The following is a 9,263-nucleotide window of genomic DNA, read 5'->3' on the forward strand; positions in this document are numbered from 1 at the left end:
TGTCTGGGCGAACACCTGAGGCTCTGCCCCTCACTACATAACAGGCACGTCAAGACAAAAAAATTGGCCCAAATGAAAGAACAGATCAAATTTCCAGAAAAAATACAACTAAGCAACAAAGAGATAGCCAACCTATCAGATGCCCAGTTCAAAGCACTGGTGATCAGGATGCTCACAGAACTGGTTGAATTTGGTCACAAATTAGATGAAAAAATGAAGGCTACACTAAGTGAAATACAGGAAAATGTACAGGGAACCAATACGGATGGGAAGGAAACTGGAACTCAGATCAATGGAGTGGAGCTGAAGGAAGAAACAACCAAACAGAAAAGAATGAAGAAGTAAGAATTCAGAAAAATGAGGAGAGGCTTAGGAACATCCAGGAGACTTTAAACATTCCAACATCTGAATTATAGGGGTACCAGAAGGAGAAGAGGAAGAGCAACAAGTGGAAAAGTTATTTAAACAAATAGTAAAGGAGAACTTGCCCCATCTGGCAAAGGAAATAGACCTCCAGGAAGTCCAGGAAGCTCAGAGAGTCCCAAAGAAGTTGGACCCAAGGAGGAACACACCAAGGCACATCATAATTACATTGGCCAAGATAAAAATGAAGGAGAGAATCCTAGAAGCAGCAAGAGATAAGCAGACAGTTACCTACAAAAGAGTTCCCATTAGACTGTCAGCTGATTTCTCAAAAGAGACCTTGCAGGCAAGAAGGGGCTGTAAAAAGTATTCCAAGTCATGAAAGGCAAGGACCTACATCCAAGATTGCTCTATCCAGCAAAGCTTTCATTTAGAATGGAAGGGCAGATAAAGTGCTTCTCAGAGAAGGTCAAGTTAAAGGAGTTCATCATCACCAAGCCCTTATTATATGAAATGCTAAAGGGACTTATCTAAGAAAAAGAAGATAAAAAGTGTGAGCAGTAAAATGACAACAAACTCACAGATATTAACAACCACACGTAAAAGAAAAACAAAAGCAAACTAAGCAAACAACTAGAACAGGAACAGAACCACAGAAATGGAGGTCACATGGGGGGTTATCAACAGGGGAGTGGGAGGCGGAGGAAGGGGGAAAGGTACAGAGAATAAATAGCATCAATGGTATGTAGAAAATAGACAGGGGGAGGTTAAGAATAGTACAGGAAATGTAGAAGCCGAAGAACTTATATGTTTGACCCATGGATATGAACTAAAGGGTGGGGGAGAATGTGGGTGAGAGGGGATGTGCAGGGCAGAGGGGGATAAAGGGATGAAAATGGGACAACTGTAACAGCATAATCAATAAAATGTATTTTAAAAATTTCAGTGTACATTCAATATTATTCTATATTAATTTCATGTGTACAGTATAGTGGTGAGATAATCATGTACTTTACAGGGTGGTCCCCCAAATATTTCAAGTACCCACCTGGCCCCATACATAGTTATTGTACATAATATTTTCAAATATTAAACCTTGCTGCTGAGTGTGAACTGTACCCTTATGTGGGGTCAGGATGAGAACTTCATCTCCCAGGTACAGCTGCAGGTCTGTCTGTTCCTGGTTCCAAGATTACAATGACTTCTGCATGCAAGTAATCTGCTGCCCCTGGGGAGACTCAAACAGGGTTTAAAGTGGTGGAATAAGCTGCTGGCCACTTTACTTTCCTCATCCAAAACTATGGGTAGTCATCCTCGTGCATACACCCATGTGGAGGGACACCCCCTGGACATCTCGTAGGGCCTAGAGTTTGGCATGCAACATTGCTCTCACTGTCCTGAAAGGATTTGGAGGCCTCGCCATGGAGCTTGGAGATGCCAGTGCTGGATCTAGGCTCTGAATCTCCTTGTACTGTGGCTGGGCCTACACCTGTGAAGAGAGGAGAGCATGGCAGCTGAATGCTCTTCTGAGGCAGAATTTTCTGAGTGCCAAGGGTATGACGTGGGAATAGCCACCGACACAGGCCAGAGTCAAGGGGGCAACCCTGGACATTCCTGAGAAAGCACCCTCTTCTTTGAGGATTTAATGGGACTCTGGTCTCCTTGAAGAAAAGGCAAAAAAGTCACCTTACCTGTACTGGGATCCTGTTCCATGTACCAACCATTGGTGAGATTCTTCTGGGCACCCACTGACCTAAAGGACACAAGAGACCCCAGTCAGTCTTGCTTCCAAGAACCTGGAGTCCACCTCTCACATTCCTGAAATGCCACATCCTTATTGTTCCCACACCCTTACATTGAGTCCCAGGCCACAGAGGTGCACAGGCCACTCTAAAGGACAGATTTGCCTATTGGGTCTCAGTAGCCACTACCCCATGTGCTACCTGACCTCATCTGCAGAAATATCCCTGGGCTGGGAATAGGATAAAGTTGGGTTTGGTGCCCACAGAAAAGGCAGCCTCTTTTAAGGGCATGTGAAGGGAGGTGGGACGTCTCCTTGGCTCCCACCATATAGAGAAAGATGTTGGCATTTCATGTGCATCTGTGTCCACACGCATCATATAGGGATACAGCCCTGGTGAGACTGGGATAGCAGCAGAGAAACCATCCATTGTCACTGAATGAAGTAGAAATTCCAAGGGCAAAGCTAGGATAAGAGGAAAGAGAGCAGTTCTGCCTGGGTGGACACCAGAGGTACTTTAATATCTGTAATTAAAAATATTATTATATTGTTCAACATTTTAATAGTTCAAAGACCAGGCAGTGAGAAATATTCTTCCCACCTCATTAGCCTGGGCTCTGGTTCCCTCCCAAGGGCATCAGTGGAAGCGATATCACCCTCAAGGGGGTAAAAATGATTTCTGAGTCCGAATAAAATAAAGTCATCTGTATAAAGCACATATATAAATATAATATATAGATAGACATTCTGTATGTCTGTTGTATCATAATTTCATTGAGAATGGTTAGGGAAAATGTCTAAAAATGATTTCTTCTTAGGTCTTAATAATGAAATAAACCTTGAGAAACTGTTCTAGAAGCAGCTGCTGCTCAGAACTCTTGTGAGATCTATCTAAAATTTACATATTTTTTATTTCTGTTTTTTATAAGATGGTAACATATGATCCAGATTTTCTTTTTTTACTTAAACTTATCTTGGTATTACTCCATGTAAGTGAGAACAGCTTATTATTTTTTCACAGTTGCATAGTATTTGTTTAATGTGTCAATTAAATTTTTTTAAGTAGTTCTCATGTCTTGATTGGTACATATCTTTGGAAACGCTTTGTTATGTTATGTCTTTTCTCATGTGAGTGATTATATCTGAAGGAGCAATTTCTGGAAGTGTGATAGTTGTGTCAGAAGGTGTGTGCATTTGTCATTTAAGTAGATATTGCAAATTGTCCTGCATAGGGGTTATATCAATTTCCTTTTTCATAATCAAGATAAGAGAGTGTCAGTCTCCCCATCCCCTTGCTCCTGCCCCCAAGCCTCTCCTATAGGGTGTTAATCAAACGCTTTGATCTTTGTCAATCTGATGAGGGTAAAAATGGTATTGCAGTATAGTTTAAGTGTTAATTTCCCTTATCAGGTTGAGAATCTTCTCTTGTGACTAAGAACCATTTGTTTTTCTCTATGAGCTCAGGGTTTATATTCTTTGCTAACTTTTCCATAGGCTGATGTGGTATGTATGCATGTGTGTATGAATGTATTTATTTATTTTTAGAGAGAGGGAAAGGGAGAGAGAAAAAGGGAGAGTGGAACATCACTTGTGGTTGCCCCTAATGCACCCCCGACTAGGGACATGGCCTGCAACCCAGGCATGTACCCTGACTGGGAATTGAACTGGCAATACTTTGGTTTGCAGGCTTGCCCTCAATCCACTAAGCTACACCAGCCAGGACCTGTTGAAGTATTTTTTTTATTGATTGTTTCCAAGAGTTCTGTATATACAGGAGTGAGCAAAAGTAAGTTTACAGTTGTAAGTATGCAAAACACAGAGTTTATTCTCCTATTATTATTTATTAATTATTGTATTATTTTCCATGCAAATAACCATAAACCTGCTTTCACCCCACCTTGCATTAAGAGCACTATCCCTTTGTGTTATGAGTTATAATTTCTTCTGATTGTCATTTGTCTTTTAAAAATATTGTCTACTTATTTATTTATTTTTGAATTTATCAAAGATATTTTATTTATACACAACAATTTTGGGTTGAAAATCAAAGTTAGCATATGAGCTATGACATATGATACTTCTCTTTTTCAGTTTATTTTAATCATTTTTCTAGTACAGTTTTCCCCCTTTTACTCCCAATCCAGCCCACCCACCCAACCCTCCCCTCTTCCCTCCCATTACCACCCTCCCCCCACTTTTTGTCCATGTGTCCTTTAAATTTGTTCCTGTAAACCCTTCCCATTGTCCCCTGAAATCCCCTCTTCTCTCTCCTGTGGTCACTGTAAGCCTGTCCTCTATTTCAGCATCTTTGGTTATATTTTGCTTGTTTCTTTGTTTTGTTGTTTAGGTTCCTGTTAAAGGTGAGATCATATGGTATTTGTCTTTCACTGCCTGGCTTGTTTTGCTTAGCATAATGCTTTCCAGCTCCATCCATGCTGTTGCAAAAGGTAGGAGCTCCTTCTTTCTTTCTGCTGCATAGAATTCCATTGTGTAAATGTACCATAGTTTTTTGATCCATTCATTTACTGATGGGCATCTAGGTTGCTTCCAGCATCCAGCAATTGTAAATTGTGCTGCTATGAACATAGCAGCATTGGGATGCATAGGTTCTTTTGGATTGGTGTTTTAGTGTTCTTACGATAAAGTCCCAGCAGTGGAATTGCTGGGTCAAAAGGCAGATCCATTTTTAGTTTTCTGAGGAAGTTCCATACTGCTTTCCATAGTGGTTGTGCCAGCCTGCAGTCCCACCAACAGTGCACTAGGGACCCCTTTTCTCCACAACCCCTCCAACACTTGTTTGTTGCTTTGTTTATGATGACCATTCTGACTGGTGTGAAGTGGTATCTCATTGCGGTTTTAATTTGCATCTCTCTGATAGCTAGCGATATTGAACATCATTTCATGTGTCTTTGGATTTTCTGTATGTCCTCCTTGGAGAAATGTCTGTTCAAGTCCTTTGCCCATTTTTTAATTGGATTCCTTGTCTTCTTAGAGTGGAGTCATGTAAGTTCTTTGTATATTTTGGACATTAAACCCTTGCCTGAGGTATCATTGGCAAATACGTTTTCCCATATAGTTGGTTCTCTTTTAATTTTGATACTGTTTTCTTTAGCTGTGCAGAACCTTTTAATTTTGATGAGATCCCATTTGTTTATTCTTTCCTTTACATCCCTTGCTCCAGGGGACATGTCAGTAAAAAAGTTTCTGCGTGAAATATCTGCGATTTTTCTACCTACGTTCTCCTCTAGGACTTTAATGGTGTCACATTTTATATTTAAGTCTTTTATCCACCTTGAATTTATTTTTGTATATGGTGTAAGTTGGTGCTCAAGTTTGATTTTTTTTGCACGTGGCTCTCCAGGTCTCCAAATACCATTTGTTGAAGAGGCTATTTTTACTCCATTTTATGTTGCTGCGTCCTTTGTCAAATATTAATTGACCACAGAGACTTGGGTTTATTTCTGGGCTCTCTGTTCTGTTCCAGTGGTCTATATGCCTGTTTTTATGCCACTACCAGGCTGTTTTGATTACAGTGGCCTTGTAGTATAGTTTAGTGTCAGGTATTGTGATCCCTCCTACTTTACTTTTCTTTCTCAAAATTGCAGCAGCTATTCGGGGTCATTTATGATTCCAGATAAATTTTTGAAGTGTTTGTTCTATTTCTGTGAAATATGTCATTGGTACTTTAATAGGACTGCAATTGAATGTGTAAATTGCTTTGGATAGAATGGACATTTTGATGATATTAATTCTTCCAATCCATGAACATGGTATATGTTTCCATTTGTGTGTTCCTTGATTTCTTTCCTGAGTGTTATGTAGTTTTCTAAATACAAGTCTTTTACCTCTTTGGTTAGGTTTATTCCTAGATATTTTATTTTTCTTTTTGCTATTTCAAATGGGATTTTTTCCTTGATTTCTGCTTCTGCTGTTTCATTGTTGGTGTACAGAAATGCCTTTAATTTCTGGATATTGACTTTCTATCCTGCTGTTTCGCCAAATTCATTTATTAGGTCAGTTTTTTTGTGGAGTCTATAGGATTTTCTACGTACATTATCATGTCATCTGCAAACAGTGACAGTTTTGTTTCCTCCTTTCCGATTTGGATTCCTTTTATTTCTTTTTCTTGTCTGATTGCTGTGGCTAAAACTTCCAGTATTATATTGAATAGAAGTGGTGAAAGTGGACATCCTCGTCTTGTTCCTGATATTAGTGAAAAAGATTTTAATTTTTGCCCATTGAGTATAATGTTGGCTGTAGGTCTCTCATATATGGCCTTCATTATGTTGAGGAATGCTCCCTCTATTCCCACTTTGCTGAGTGTTTTTATCATAAATGGGTGCCGTACCTTATCAAATGCTTTTTCTGCATCAATTGATATGATCATGTGGTTTTTGTCTTTGCTTTTGTTTATGTGATGTATTACATTTACTGATTTGCGAATATTGTACCATCCTGCATCCCTGGAATGAATCCCACTTGGTCATGGTGTATGATCTTTTTTTAATGTACTGTTGGATGCGGTTTGCCAGTATTTTGTTGAGGATTTTAGCAACAATATTCATCAGCAATATTGGCCTCAAGTTTCCTTTCTTTGTTGTGTCTTTATCTGGTTTCGGAATTAGGATGATGTTGGCCTCATAAAAAGAGTTTGGGTGTCTTCCATCTTTTTGGATTTTTTGGAATAGTCTGTGAAGGATAGGGGTTAGCTCTTCCTTAAATGCTTTGTAGAATTCTCCTGTGAAACCATGTGGTCCAGGGCTTTTGTGTGTTGGGAGTTTTTTTATTACTGCTTCAATTTCTTTTGCTGTTATTGGTTTGTTCAGGCTTTCTGCTTCTTTTTCATTGAGTTTTGGAAGATTATATTTTTCTAGTAATTTGTCCATTTCATCTAGTTTTCAAATTTCTTGGCATACAGTTCTTCATAGTAATTTCTTACAATGCTTTGTATTTCTGTGGTATCAGTTGTAATCTCTCCTCTTTCATTTCTGATTGTGTTTATTTGGGTTTTCTCTATTTTTTTCTTGACGAGTCTGCTTAAAGGCTTGTCAATTTTGTTTATCTTTTCAAAGAGCCAACTCTTGGATTCATTGACCCTTAGAATTGTGCTTTTAGTCTCTATGTCATTTAATTCTGCTCTGATCTTGGTTATTTCCTTCCTTCTGCTTGCTCTGGGCTTTCTTTGTTGTTGTACCCTGAGTTCTTGTAGACATAGGTTTAGGTTGTTTGGAATGTTTCTAAGTTTTTTAGGTGGGCCTGTATCACTATGAACTTCCCTCTAAGGACTACCTTGGCTGTGTCCCACAACTTTTGGGTTGTTGTGAGTTCAGTTTCATTTGTTTCCAGAAAACTTTTGATTTCTTCCCTAATATCATTCTTGACCCATTCATTATTTAATAGCATTCTATTTAATCTCCATGATTTTGAGTGTTTTGGGGTTTTTTTTCCTTGGGGTTGGTTTCTGGCTGCAGTCTCTTGTGATGTGGGAAAATGCTTGGTATGATTTCAATTTTCTTGAATTTCTTGAGGCTTGTTTTGTATCCTATCATGTGGTCTATCTTTGAAAATGTTCCATGTACATTTGAAAAGAATGTGTATTTAGCTTCTTTGGGATGGAGGGCTCTGTATATATCAGTAAAGCCCATTTCATCTAGGGTATTGTTCAATGCCACAATATCTTTGTTGATATTTTGTTTGGAAGATCTGTCCATTTTTTTACAGTGGGGTGTTAAAATCTCCCACTGTAATTTTGTTGCTGTCCATATCTTTCTTGAAGTCCTCTAAGATTTTCTTTATGTATTTGGGTGCTCCTATGTTGGGTGCATATATATTTACAATATTTATGTCTTCTTGGTGGATTCTTCCCTTGAGTATTATGAAGTGACCTTCTGGGTCTCTCTTTATGACCCTTTTTTGGAAATCTATTTTGTCAGATATGAGTATTGCTACATCGGCTTTTTTTTTCCTGTCTATTTGCTTGGAAGATTTGTTTCTAGCCCTTCACTTTCAGCCTGTGCAGGTCTTTTATCCTGAGGTGCGTCTCTTGTAGGCAGTATATGTGTGGGTCATTTTTTCTTATCATTTCAGCTATTCTATGTCTTTTTGATTGGAGCATTTAATCCATTTACATTTAAGGTTATTATTGTTAGGTACTTATTCATTGTGTTTTATGTACGTGTTTTCCTCTCTCTCCTTCTTTTTCTTCCTTCCTTAAAGCAGTCCCTTTAGCATCTCTTGTAGAGCTGGTTTGGTGGAGGTGTATTCTTTTAGACTTCTTTTGTCTGGTGAGCTTCTTATTTGGCCTTCTCTCTTGATTGAGAGCCTTGCTGGGTAAAGTAACCTTGGTTGCAGGCCTCTGGTTCTCATTACTTGGAGTATTTCTTGCCATTCTCTTCTGGCTTGAAGTGTTTCCATTGAGAAGTCAGCTGTTAACCTTATTGGGGCTCCCTTGTATGTTACTTCCTGTTTCTCCCTTGCTACCTTTAAGATTCTCTGTCTTGAAATTTTGCCATTTTAATTATGATGTGTCTTGAGGTGGGCCTCTTTGGGTTCCTCTTGATTGCGACTCTCTGTGGTTCCTGGATTTGTGTGACTTTTTCTCTCATCAAATTAGGGAAGTTTTCCTTCATTACTTTTTCAACTAGGTTTTCAATCCCTTGCTCTTCTTCTTCTCCGTCTGGTATCCGTATTATATGAATATTATTACATTTCACATTGTCTTGCATTTCTCTTAATCCTTCTTCATTCTTTTTGAGCCTCTTTTCCTTTTCTTTCTCTTTCTGGATGTTGTTTTCTACTCTGTCCTCTAGCCTGCTAATCTGATCTTCTGCTTCATCGATCCTGCTTTTCATTCCTTCTACTGTGTTCCTCAGTTCAGAAATGGCATTCTTCATTTCCTCTTGGCCCTTGTTGAGAGTTTCTATTTCCTTTTTCATGTTTATATAGTTTGCAGTGAGATCGTTGTAGCTTCCCTCTAGTTCCTGATAGCTCATTGTGAGTTCATTGAACTTCCTGATAAATATTGTTTTGAACTCAATATCTGATCATTGAGTTGCCTCCATTTCATTTAGCATTTTTTCTGAGGCTTCCTCCTTTCTCTTCAATTGGGGATTGTTTCTTTGTTTTCTCATTGTTCGTGGGATTCTTCTTGTTAGCCTCT

The sequence above is a fragment of the Phyllostomus hastatus genome, unplaced genomic scaffold (assembly GCF_019186645.2).
Source record: "Phyllostomus hastatus isolate PE091 unplaced genomic scaffold, TTU_PhHast_1.1 phas_contig_29, whole genome shotgun sequence".
In the NCBI taxonomy this organism is placed as follows: Eukaryota; Metazoa; Chordata; class Mammalia; order Chiroptera; family Phyllostomidae; genus Phyllostomus; species Phyllostomus hastatus.